Below are 8,819 nucleotides of genomic sequence, written 5' to 3'. Positions count from 1 at the left end.
GCAACCCGCCATCGCCATGCCTCCAAGCTGACGCGGGCTGACATCTCCAGTTCCTTCTCCGCGGCGGAAGCTGGAGGCAGTGCGGTTGCTGCTCCCCTTCGTCTACGATGCCTTCCCAGATCTTCTGCGATCGATCTCCTCGGTGCCACAGGAGGTGTTGATGGCACCCAGGGAGCAGGGATGGAGGGAGAGGACGATGCGGATTCGAGACGACTCCTTGTAGTGGTAGATGTGCGCGAGGAGTATTAAGGAGGCGGTTCAGGAGGTGGAGGCGGAGAGCAATCCGATTTCGAGGTCCAGGCGGGTCGGGAACAAATCAACCTCGCGAGGAGGATCTATTTCGAGGCCACCGATGCGGAGAGGGCAACGATGTCATCATTTCCTTCATCACCGCCGCCCGCTGGTGGGGTTTGTGATGTGGGCGAAGGAAGAGGCGAAGTCTGGAGATCAGAGGCGTTAAGCGTGGTGGGAGTGCATCTTGGGCTTGTTCCCGACATGGATTCCGCCATATCCAGAGCAGGTAGATCCCCTACCTTATCTATCTCCAGTGCCAGCAAAGGATTGACAGATGCATGCGAGGCAGTTGCCCATGAGGGGGATTCTAATTGTTTGCCGGAGTTTCAGTCAAGGAACAATGGAGAGAAGGTTTAGACGTTGCGGTTGAGCGCAATTTCACCATTGCTGAAGCTCAGCGAGCGGGGCATAGGCAAGTTCAAGTTGAGGTCAGTTGGGGAATCTGTTGATGGAGACCCCCTAGGTCGCTGGAAGGTGGGGACACATGTCAGTGGGTGCGGGGAGGTGGGCACTGATCATTTTGGGTAGTTGTGGGGTGAGGATGCACTTTCCCCTTCACCCCCAACCACTCCCCCATCTAGCGAGAGTCCTCCAAGAAGACAAACCCTTGTAAGAGGAAGGTGTTAGGTTGGATCCAGAGACAACAATTGAGGGAGAAAAGGTTCACAGTGGTGGATTGCTTTCCGGCGAGAGGTAGGGAGTGTGAAACCCAAGAGGTTTGGAATTCAGTTGCTCGAAATCGTCCTAGGGAGAGAGGCCAAGGCCAAACTTCGTGGAGATTGTGAAAGGCAAGATCACGACAAAGAGCAATAGGGGGAGGAGGGAGGGAAGGGAGCGCATGCCCACCACCACAACAGATGCATGCGTAGGGTCCACCGCCATATCAGGGAGGATGTCGCGGTTTGCTTACCCTCCTCTATTTGCCTTTGGTTTCCCAGGTGCACCCCTGCCATGGATGTTTGCTGGTGGGTACCCTTACCCTCCTCCAATGTTTCAAGGGAATCAGTGGGATGGAAATCAGGGACATGGATTTGATCGAAAACATAAAGTAAAGCAAGGAGGCGATCAGGAGTATCAGAGGAAGTTACAGAATCAGGGTGCAAGTCAGCAGAGAGAGAAACAAAAAAAGAATCTAGAGAAGAATAGTGTGGGCAGTAATTCTAGAGGGGCTGATCAAAATCACCCAAAAGACTTCACTGACTATCCATAGGTGACTTGTTACAATTTTGGTGATCTTGGACACCACACACTATTGCGGGAAGGTCCTAAGATGGCACATGTATAGGAGACCGATTGATCAAATTGTCTGTGATGCATTAATCGCAAATGGTACGGTAATAAAATCGTCACCAATAAAATGAACTATGTGCGATGGCACCATCAAGCACGATTCAGATTAGAGTTGCGTTGCGATGAGCCAAAAGAACACAAACGATTACCCAAGACAAGATGTGTGCGATAGCCGGCATACAGTTTATTCGGATGAACTATTTGTGATGTTTCAGAAGAACACAAACGATTCGGCTTAACAAGATATGTGTGATACCCGACAAATAGGTCAGTAATCAGAATTGTATGGGAAGACCGATAATAATACAGACGATTCCTGCTAATAAGTTGTGTGTGTTGTGGGCAAGCGCCTGCCGGTAAACAATAGTTAGTGATTGATGAAATCATCACCGACGGGTCCCGTAGTTTAATCCATATGCGATGTGGTTTGCTCTGTATGCACAACATTTATGCTTTGTCTACAGAACAACAACATATATATTCATAACAACATGATTGCATAACCAAAATAAAAATCCCCTTACATAATTGACTACAGACAACATTCGCACCACCTCAATAAACAATTACATGCATACTAAACCAGGAGAGATGATCATCAAATCATCTACTTCTTTTGACGCTTGCCGCCACTGCTCTGCTTGTGGCTCGATCCCTCGTCTGGAGTAGGACGAAGGCACTTCCTCATGTCAACGATCCGCATGTACATCTCGTAGCTTGTGTATGCGTCCTTGGCCACGTACTTGATGTGTTCTTCATCCAGTCTATGCACGTAGGCACTGTGCCAGGCAGACTTGTTCTTGTTGCACTCACCCTTCATGTTACTATAGCAGGGGTCGATGATGGCCATGGCGAGGTCAACCAGGGAGTCCTTCTCCTTCGTGTTGCCCCAGACCCTATACTAGCTTTGGATGTCGACAAGCTTCTAGCAGGCCATGCTCGAAGTCTCGAGCACCTTTAGATACTTGATGGTGTCCACCGTAGCGAACCTGTAGTCGGGGCTACTGACAAACCTGGCGAAGCGCTCGCAAGGCCTTGTGGCCAGGCAGTAGTGGTAGACGAGGAAGTGATGGCACACACACAACTGGGCGACGACAACCTTTTGATCATACGCGTTACGACCACAGGTGTACTCGAGGTCGAAGCAGACCACTTGGTACCTTTCCTCAGCAAGTAATTGCTCCATAGCGTTGATGGAGCTCTCCACCCAGACCGGCTCGTTGGTGTACACCACCAAGAGGTCCTTCTCCCTCACATGGGTGTCCTCTACGTGACACTCGGTGAACTACCGCTCATCGTCGTTGTTAGCTGCTGGGAGCACCATTGGAGCCGCTAGATATCCTCTTTGTATTGTCGCCGCGGGTCACTATAAAAAAAAAGACACATCTGTGACATTTTAGGCCGAACGAATTTTTTTTCTGTCATACATATGACACTTCTATGACGGTAATTGTGACAAAACCCGGTATCATCATAGATGTGGTGGGCTCCTACTTCTATGACAAAAAATCATGACAGAAAATGGGCTTTTCGTCCTGGGCGGGCCGGAGACGCAGTTGTATGACATTCTTTGGGCCGTCCATGACGGAAAAAACCGTGGTAGAAGTGAGGGGGAGGAAAATTTCGGGGAGTTCCCAGTTACGGTGGGAGGTCGGGGGCCGAGCGATGCGCGCTTCTCTCGTACACGTACGCGCGTGTGTGCGAGGCATTGGCTCTAACTGAACCCGAGCGAGGCGTTGGACTCTAACTGAACCCGAGCGATTACACTGCAGGCTACGCGTTACTGAATCCGAGCGATCAATCGATGGCTGTTAACTGAACCCGATCGAGCGATTCCTTCGCTACTGCTACTAACTGAAGCCGATCGATGCTGCCTCTGGATGAACAGTTCCCGGTGGGGGTGGATGAACAGGACCCCTTGGTGTTGCCTCTGGATGAACAGGACCCCGATCGATCGAGCCGGTTGGGGCTGGATGAACAGGACCCCGTGGAGGGCTGGATGAACAGGACCACCCCGTGGAGGGCGGGATGAACAGTAGACGGTGGAGGGCAGGATGAACAGTAGCCCGTGGAGGGGTGGTTGAACAGGAGCCCGTGGAGAGGGCTGGTTGAACAGTAGTCGGTGGAGTAGCGCGCGGTGGAGGCTGGATGAACAGGAGCCCATGGATGAATAGTCGCAAGTGGAGGCTGGAGGAGGTCGACGGTGGATGAACAGTAGCTCGTGGAGGCTGGAGGGGGTCGATCGTGGAGATGAACAGTATCCCGTGGAGTCCCGTTTTGCGGTACGCCACACCCCTTCCGATGAACAGGACCCCCGTTTCGACCGTAGCGCTCCAACACAAGTCCGTTTCCTCCGTTTTGCGGTACGCCACACCCCTCCCTATGAACAGGACCCCCGTTTCGACCATAGGAGGTCCGTTTCCTCCGTTTTGTGGTACGCCAGACCCCTCCCGATCAACAGGATCCCGTTTCGAACGTGGCCGGTCGAACACAAGGTCGTTTCCTTCGTTCTGCGGTACGCCAGGCCTCGTTTCCATAGCCTGTTCCGTCCAAGCCCTCCCGATGAACATAACGCATTTCGTTGCCTCCCCATGAACATGACGCATTCCGTTGCCTACCCATGAACACGACGACGACGTTGTTTCTCCGTTTCGACCCAGCCATGTACACGAGCCCTGGCCGTATGTATGCGCGAGTAGGTGTTCGAGACCCCGCCCGTATGTACACATACGTGGCCGTATTTTCTTTCTTGCACCATGGCCGTTGTATGTACGTATACATGCTACGTGCGCGCCTCTACTACGACACGTGCGCGCCTCTACATTCACCAGTATATATGTATGTACACGTTCGCGACCAGAATGACAATGCTACGTACGCTTCGACCAGGTGGGTCCCGACTGTCAGGCACTTCCTTGCATGCGAAGATGTAGCTGGTGGGTCCCAGCAGTCAGGGGAAAACATTTTTTTCACGAAATACGGTGGCCCGTCCGGTGGGTCCCCGCTGTTAGGTGGAGGAATAATTATTTTGCACGTAATAATGAGGCACTTCCTTGCTGCGGCCGTGGACCCAGCTATCAGCCTCTCCACGTACAGTCCACGTCCGATGGAAGCTGTTCCTTGACCACATTGACCACGCCGCGCTGAGAGCACCAGGGCGGTGGACGACGACGAGACCTAGGAAGGGGACGACACGGAGCCGGGGAAGACGCGGCAGTGGATGCCCACGCGTAGAGGAGTACGAGGGTTCACTGGTTCGCTGCGGTGTGAGGCTGCCATCGCCGCAGAATAACAGGCGGTGTGGGTGAGTAGAGGGTTGGCCTGGCCAGCGGTGGGAGTAGTAGGGGCGGTGAGTCCTCCGCCGCATCGCACCCGGCCACGGGAGGCAGGAGCACGAGGCATGATCGGCGCTGGTTTGGGAGGCTGGAGCAAGAAGGCCAGAGGTTGAAGAAGCACTACGGCCGTTGGATGGACATCGTACGGTCATTGGAGCTAGAATCGTGCATATTGACTAAGTTGACAAAGCCCTCCGTCCCCGTCAACTTAGTAGGCCCACAAGTCAGCCTCCCACCAGGGTGGGTCCCAGCTAGCAGGGGGTATTCATTTTTTGTGCGTAATAAGGAGGCACTTCTGGTGGGTCCGAGCTGACAGCAGGGGGAACATTTTTTCACGAAATACGATGGCCCTTCAGGTGGGTCCCAGCAGTCAGGGGCAAACGTTTTTTTTGCGATATACTGGTGGGCGTCCGGTGGGTCCCTACTGTCAGGTGGAGGAATAATTATTTTCCGCGTAATAAGGAGGCACTTCCTTGCGGCTGCTGTGGACCCAGCTGTCAGCCTCTCCACTTACAGTATTTTTCCGATGGAATTCGGTCATTGACCACATTGACCACGCCACGCCGACAGCACCACGACGGTGGACGACGGAGAGGCCTAGGAAGGGGACGACGCGGAGCCGGGGAAGACGTGGCAGTGGATGCCCACGCGGAGAGGAGTACAAGGGTTCACTGGTTCGGTTGCGCTGTCGTCGCCACAGAATAACAGAGGGTGTGGGTGAGTGGAGTGGAGGGATGGCCTAGCCAGCGATGGGAGTAGTATGGGGGCGGTGAGGCCTCCGCGGCAGCACAGCCGACCACGGGAGGCAGGAGCAGGCGGCATGACCGACGCTGCTTTGGGCGGCTGGAGCAAGAAGACCAGAGGTTGAAGAAGCACTACGGCCGTTGGATGGACATCATACGGTTAGTCGAGCGAGAATCGTCCATATTGACTAAGTTGACAAAACCCTTCGTCCCCGTCAACTTAGTAGGCCCACTATACTGGGTCCCAGCTAGCAGGGGGAGTATTCATTTTTTTGTGCGTAATCAGGAGGCACTTCCTTGCGTGCGAAGATATAGCTGGTGGGTCCGAGCTGTCAGCGGCGGTAATGTTTTTTTCGCAAAATACAGAGGCCGTTCCGGTGGGTCCCATATTGGTGGAGGAAATCATTATTTTGCGCGTAATAAGGAGGCATTTTCTTGCGTGCGGCCGTGGACCCAGCTGTCAGCCTCTCCACGTACAGTCCACTTCAGATGCATGTCGGTCGTTGACCACGCCGACCACGCCACGCCGAGAGCACCAGGGCGGTGGACGACGGCGAGGCCTAGGAAGGGAACGACGTGGAGGCAGGAAAGACACGGCCGTTGTTTTTATTTCCCACGCGGAGGGGAGTACGACTATACGAGGTTTTACTGGTTCGTCTGCCGTCGCCGGAGAATAACAGCAGGTGTGGGTGAGTAGAGGGATGGCTTGGCCAGCGATGGGAGTACGGTGGGACGGTGAGGCCTGTGTGGCAGCACAGCCGGCCGCGGGGAGGAGGGAGCAGGCAGTCCCGCCGGCGCATGTTTGAGCGGCTGGAGCAGGAAGAGTAGAGATTGAAGAAGCATGACGGCCGTTGGATGGACATCCAACAGTATACAGGCCATCTGTGGAAAGCCTCAAATCTGTGGAAAACAGCATACAACCCATCTGCCATTATTTCAAATAATTTACAACCCATTTGCTAATTCTTACGGGTTTTTTGGAGCCCATATTATTTATGTTAGCATTATAGCCCATATTGTGGCCACGATTAAAAAATTATACGAAATTTTGCATATGTCGGTGCGGTCTGAACTGTTTTTAATCCCGAAATTTCGAGTCACATTGAGACTGATTTTAAAAATAAATGTATATCAATATAAAATGCAATAAATTGTCAACGCAAAAAAATCAATGCAATTTAGAATCTCGAAATGAAAAAAAGATATTTGAAAATAATTGCCGGTTTGATGTGTTTTAAAAATGCACAACCCATTTCTCATTACTGATAGGCCATTTTCTCGGCCAACCGAATGAAGCTCTCCTCGTCTTGAAAGATTTGCAGCCCAACAGGCCTGATAAAACGACTTACTTGACAAATCACAAAAGAACCGGGCTAGCCATTTTCAGAAAGAAAAAAACTACTGGGCTGGTCTGTGATAAACATAAAAGAAAAGGCTGTCTAGACAGGCCAGAGTGTCCCGCACAGCCCAGTTGACACCCTGCTTCCGTCCCAAAAACAAATTAGATAATGCCACTCCAATTATGGCGATTCATAAAAATGCCACTGCAATTTCCAAACTTTGAAAAATGCCACTGCAATTTTTCCAAACTTTGAGAAACACCACTGCAGTTTGCAAACTTTGAAAAACGCCACTCCAGACTTCGAAAAATGCCACTAGAAATGGCATGAAATGGCATTTTTCAAAGTTTGTAAATTGCAGTGGCATTTCTCGAATACACCAGATTTGGAGTGGCATTTATCAAATTAACCCAAAACAAAAATAACTGGGCGAGCTGCTGGGTCCCTGGTGTCAGCCGCTCATTGTGCAATTCTCTCGTTTATTGACTACGTTGACAATGGCATGGGACCCAGATGTCAGAAATCCACTAGGAGGAGCCATTTTTTTATTGGCTTGAAATAAGGAGGCACTTGCTTGCGTACTGCCATGACCTTGGCGGGTCCCAGCAGTCAGGGGCAAACATTTTTTTCGTGATATACTGGTGGGCGTCCGGTGGGTCCCTGTTGTCAGGTGGAGGAATAATTATTTTCCGCGTAATAAGGAGGCACTTCATTGCGGCTGCCGTGGACCCAGCTGTCAGCCTCTCCACGTATAGTATTCTTCCGATGGAATTCGGTCGTTGACCACATTGACCACGCCGCGCTGACAGTACCACGGCGGTGGACGACGGCGAGGCCTAGGAAGGGGACGACACGGAGCCGGGGAAGACGTGGCAGTGGATGCCCACGCGGAGAGGAGTACAAGGGTTCACTGATTCGGCTGCGCTGCCGTCGCCGCAGAATAACAGGGGGTATGGGTGAGTGGAGTGGAGGGATGGACTGGCCAACGGTGGGAGTAGTATGGGGGCGGTGAGGCCTCCACGGGAGCACAGCCGGCCACGGGAGGCAGGAGCAGGCGGCATGACCGGCGCTGCTTTGGGCGGTTGGAGCAAGAAGACCAGAGGTTGAAGAAGCACTACGACCGTTGGATGGACATTGTACGGTCAGTCGAGCTAGAATCGTGCATATTGACTAAGTTGACAAAGCCCTTCGTCCCCGTCAACTTAGTAGGCCCACTATACTGGGTCCCAGCTAGCAGGGGGAGTATTCATTTTTTTTGTGCGTAATAAGGAGGCACTTCTTTGCATGCGAAGATATAGCTGGTGGGTTCGAGTTGTCAGCGGCGGTAACGTTTTTTCGCGAAATACAGAGGCCGTTTCGGTGGGTCCCAGATGTCAGGTGGAGGAAATCATTATTTTGCGCGTAATAAGGAAGCATTTCCTTGCGTGCGGCCGTGGACCTAGCTGTCAGCCTCTCCACGTACAGTCCACTTCAGATGCATGTCGGTCGTTGACCACGCTGACTGAGGGAGTCCTAGATTAGGGGGTGTTCGGATAGCCGGACTATACCTTCAGCCGGACTCCTGGACTATGAAGATACAAGATTGAAGACTCCGTCCCGTGTCCGGAAGGGACTTTCCTTGGCGTGGAAGGCAAGCTTGGCGATACGGATATGAAGATCTCCTACCATTGTAACCGACTTTGTGTAACCCTAACCCTCTCCGGTGTCTATATAAACCGGAGGGTTTTAGTCCGTAGGACAACATATACATCAACAATCATACCATAGGCTAGCTTCTAGGGTTTAGCCTCCTCGATCTCGTGGTAGATCTACTCTTG

General features: G+C 52.3%; 1 pseudogene; it reads right to left on the bottom strand.

Annotated features, from left to right (window-relative positions):
• The window catches only part of LOC119299234, a 4,835-nt pseudogene extending 2,401 nt beyond the window's left edge, over positions 1 to 2,434 (bottom strand).
• Positions 2,435 to 8,819: the final 6,385 nt, after the last annotated feature.

The sequence above is a fragment of the Triticum dicoccoides genome, chromosome 5A (genome assembly GCF_002162155.2).
Source record: "Triticum dicoccoides isolate Atlit2015 ecotype Zavitan chromosome 5A, WEW_v2.0, whole genome shotgun sequence".
NCBI classification, from domain to species: Eukaryota; Viridiplantae; Streptophyta; class Magnoliopsida; order Poales; family Poaceae; genus Triticum; species Triticum dicoccoides.
The sequence above is the reverse complement of the archived record's forward strand: the minus strand, read 5'-3'. Positions and strand labels throughout refer to the sequence as shown.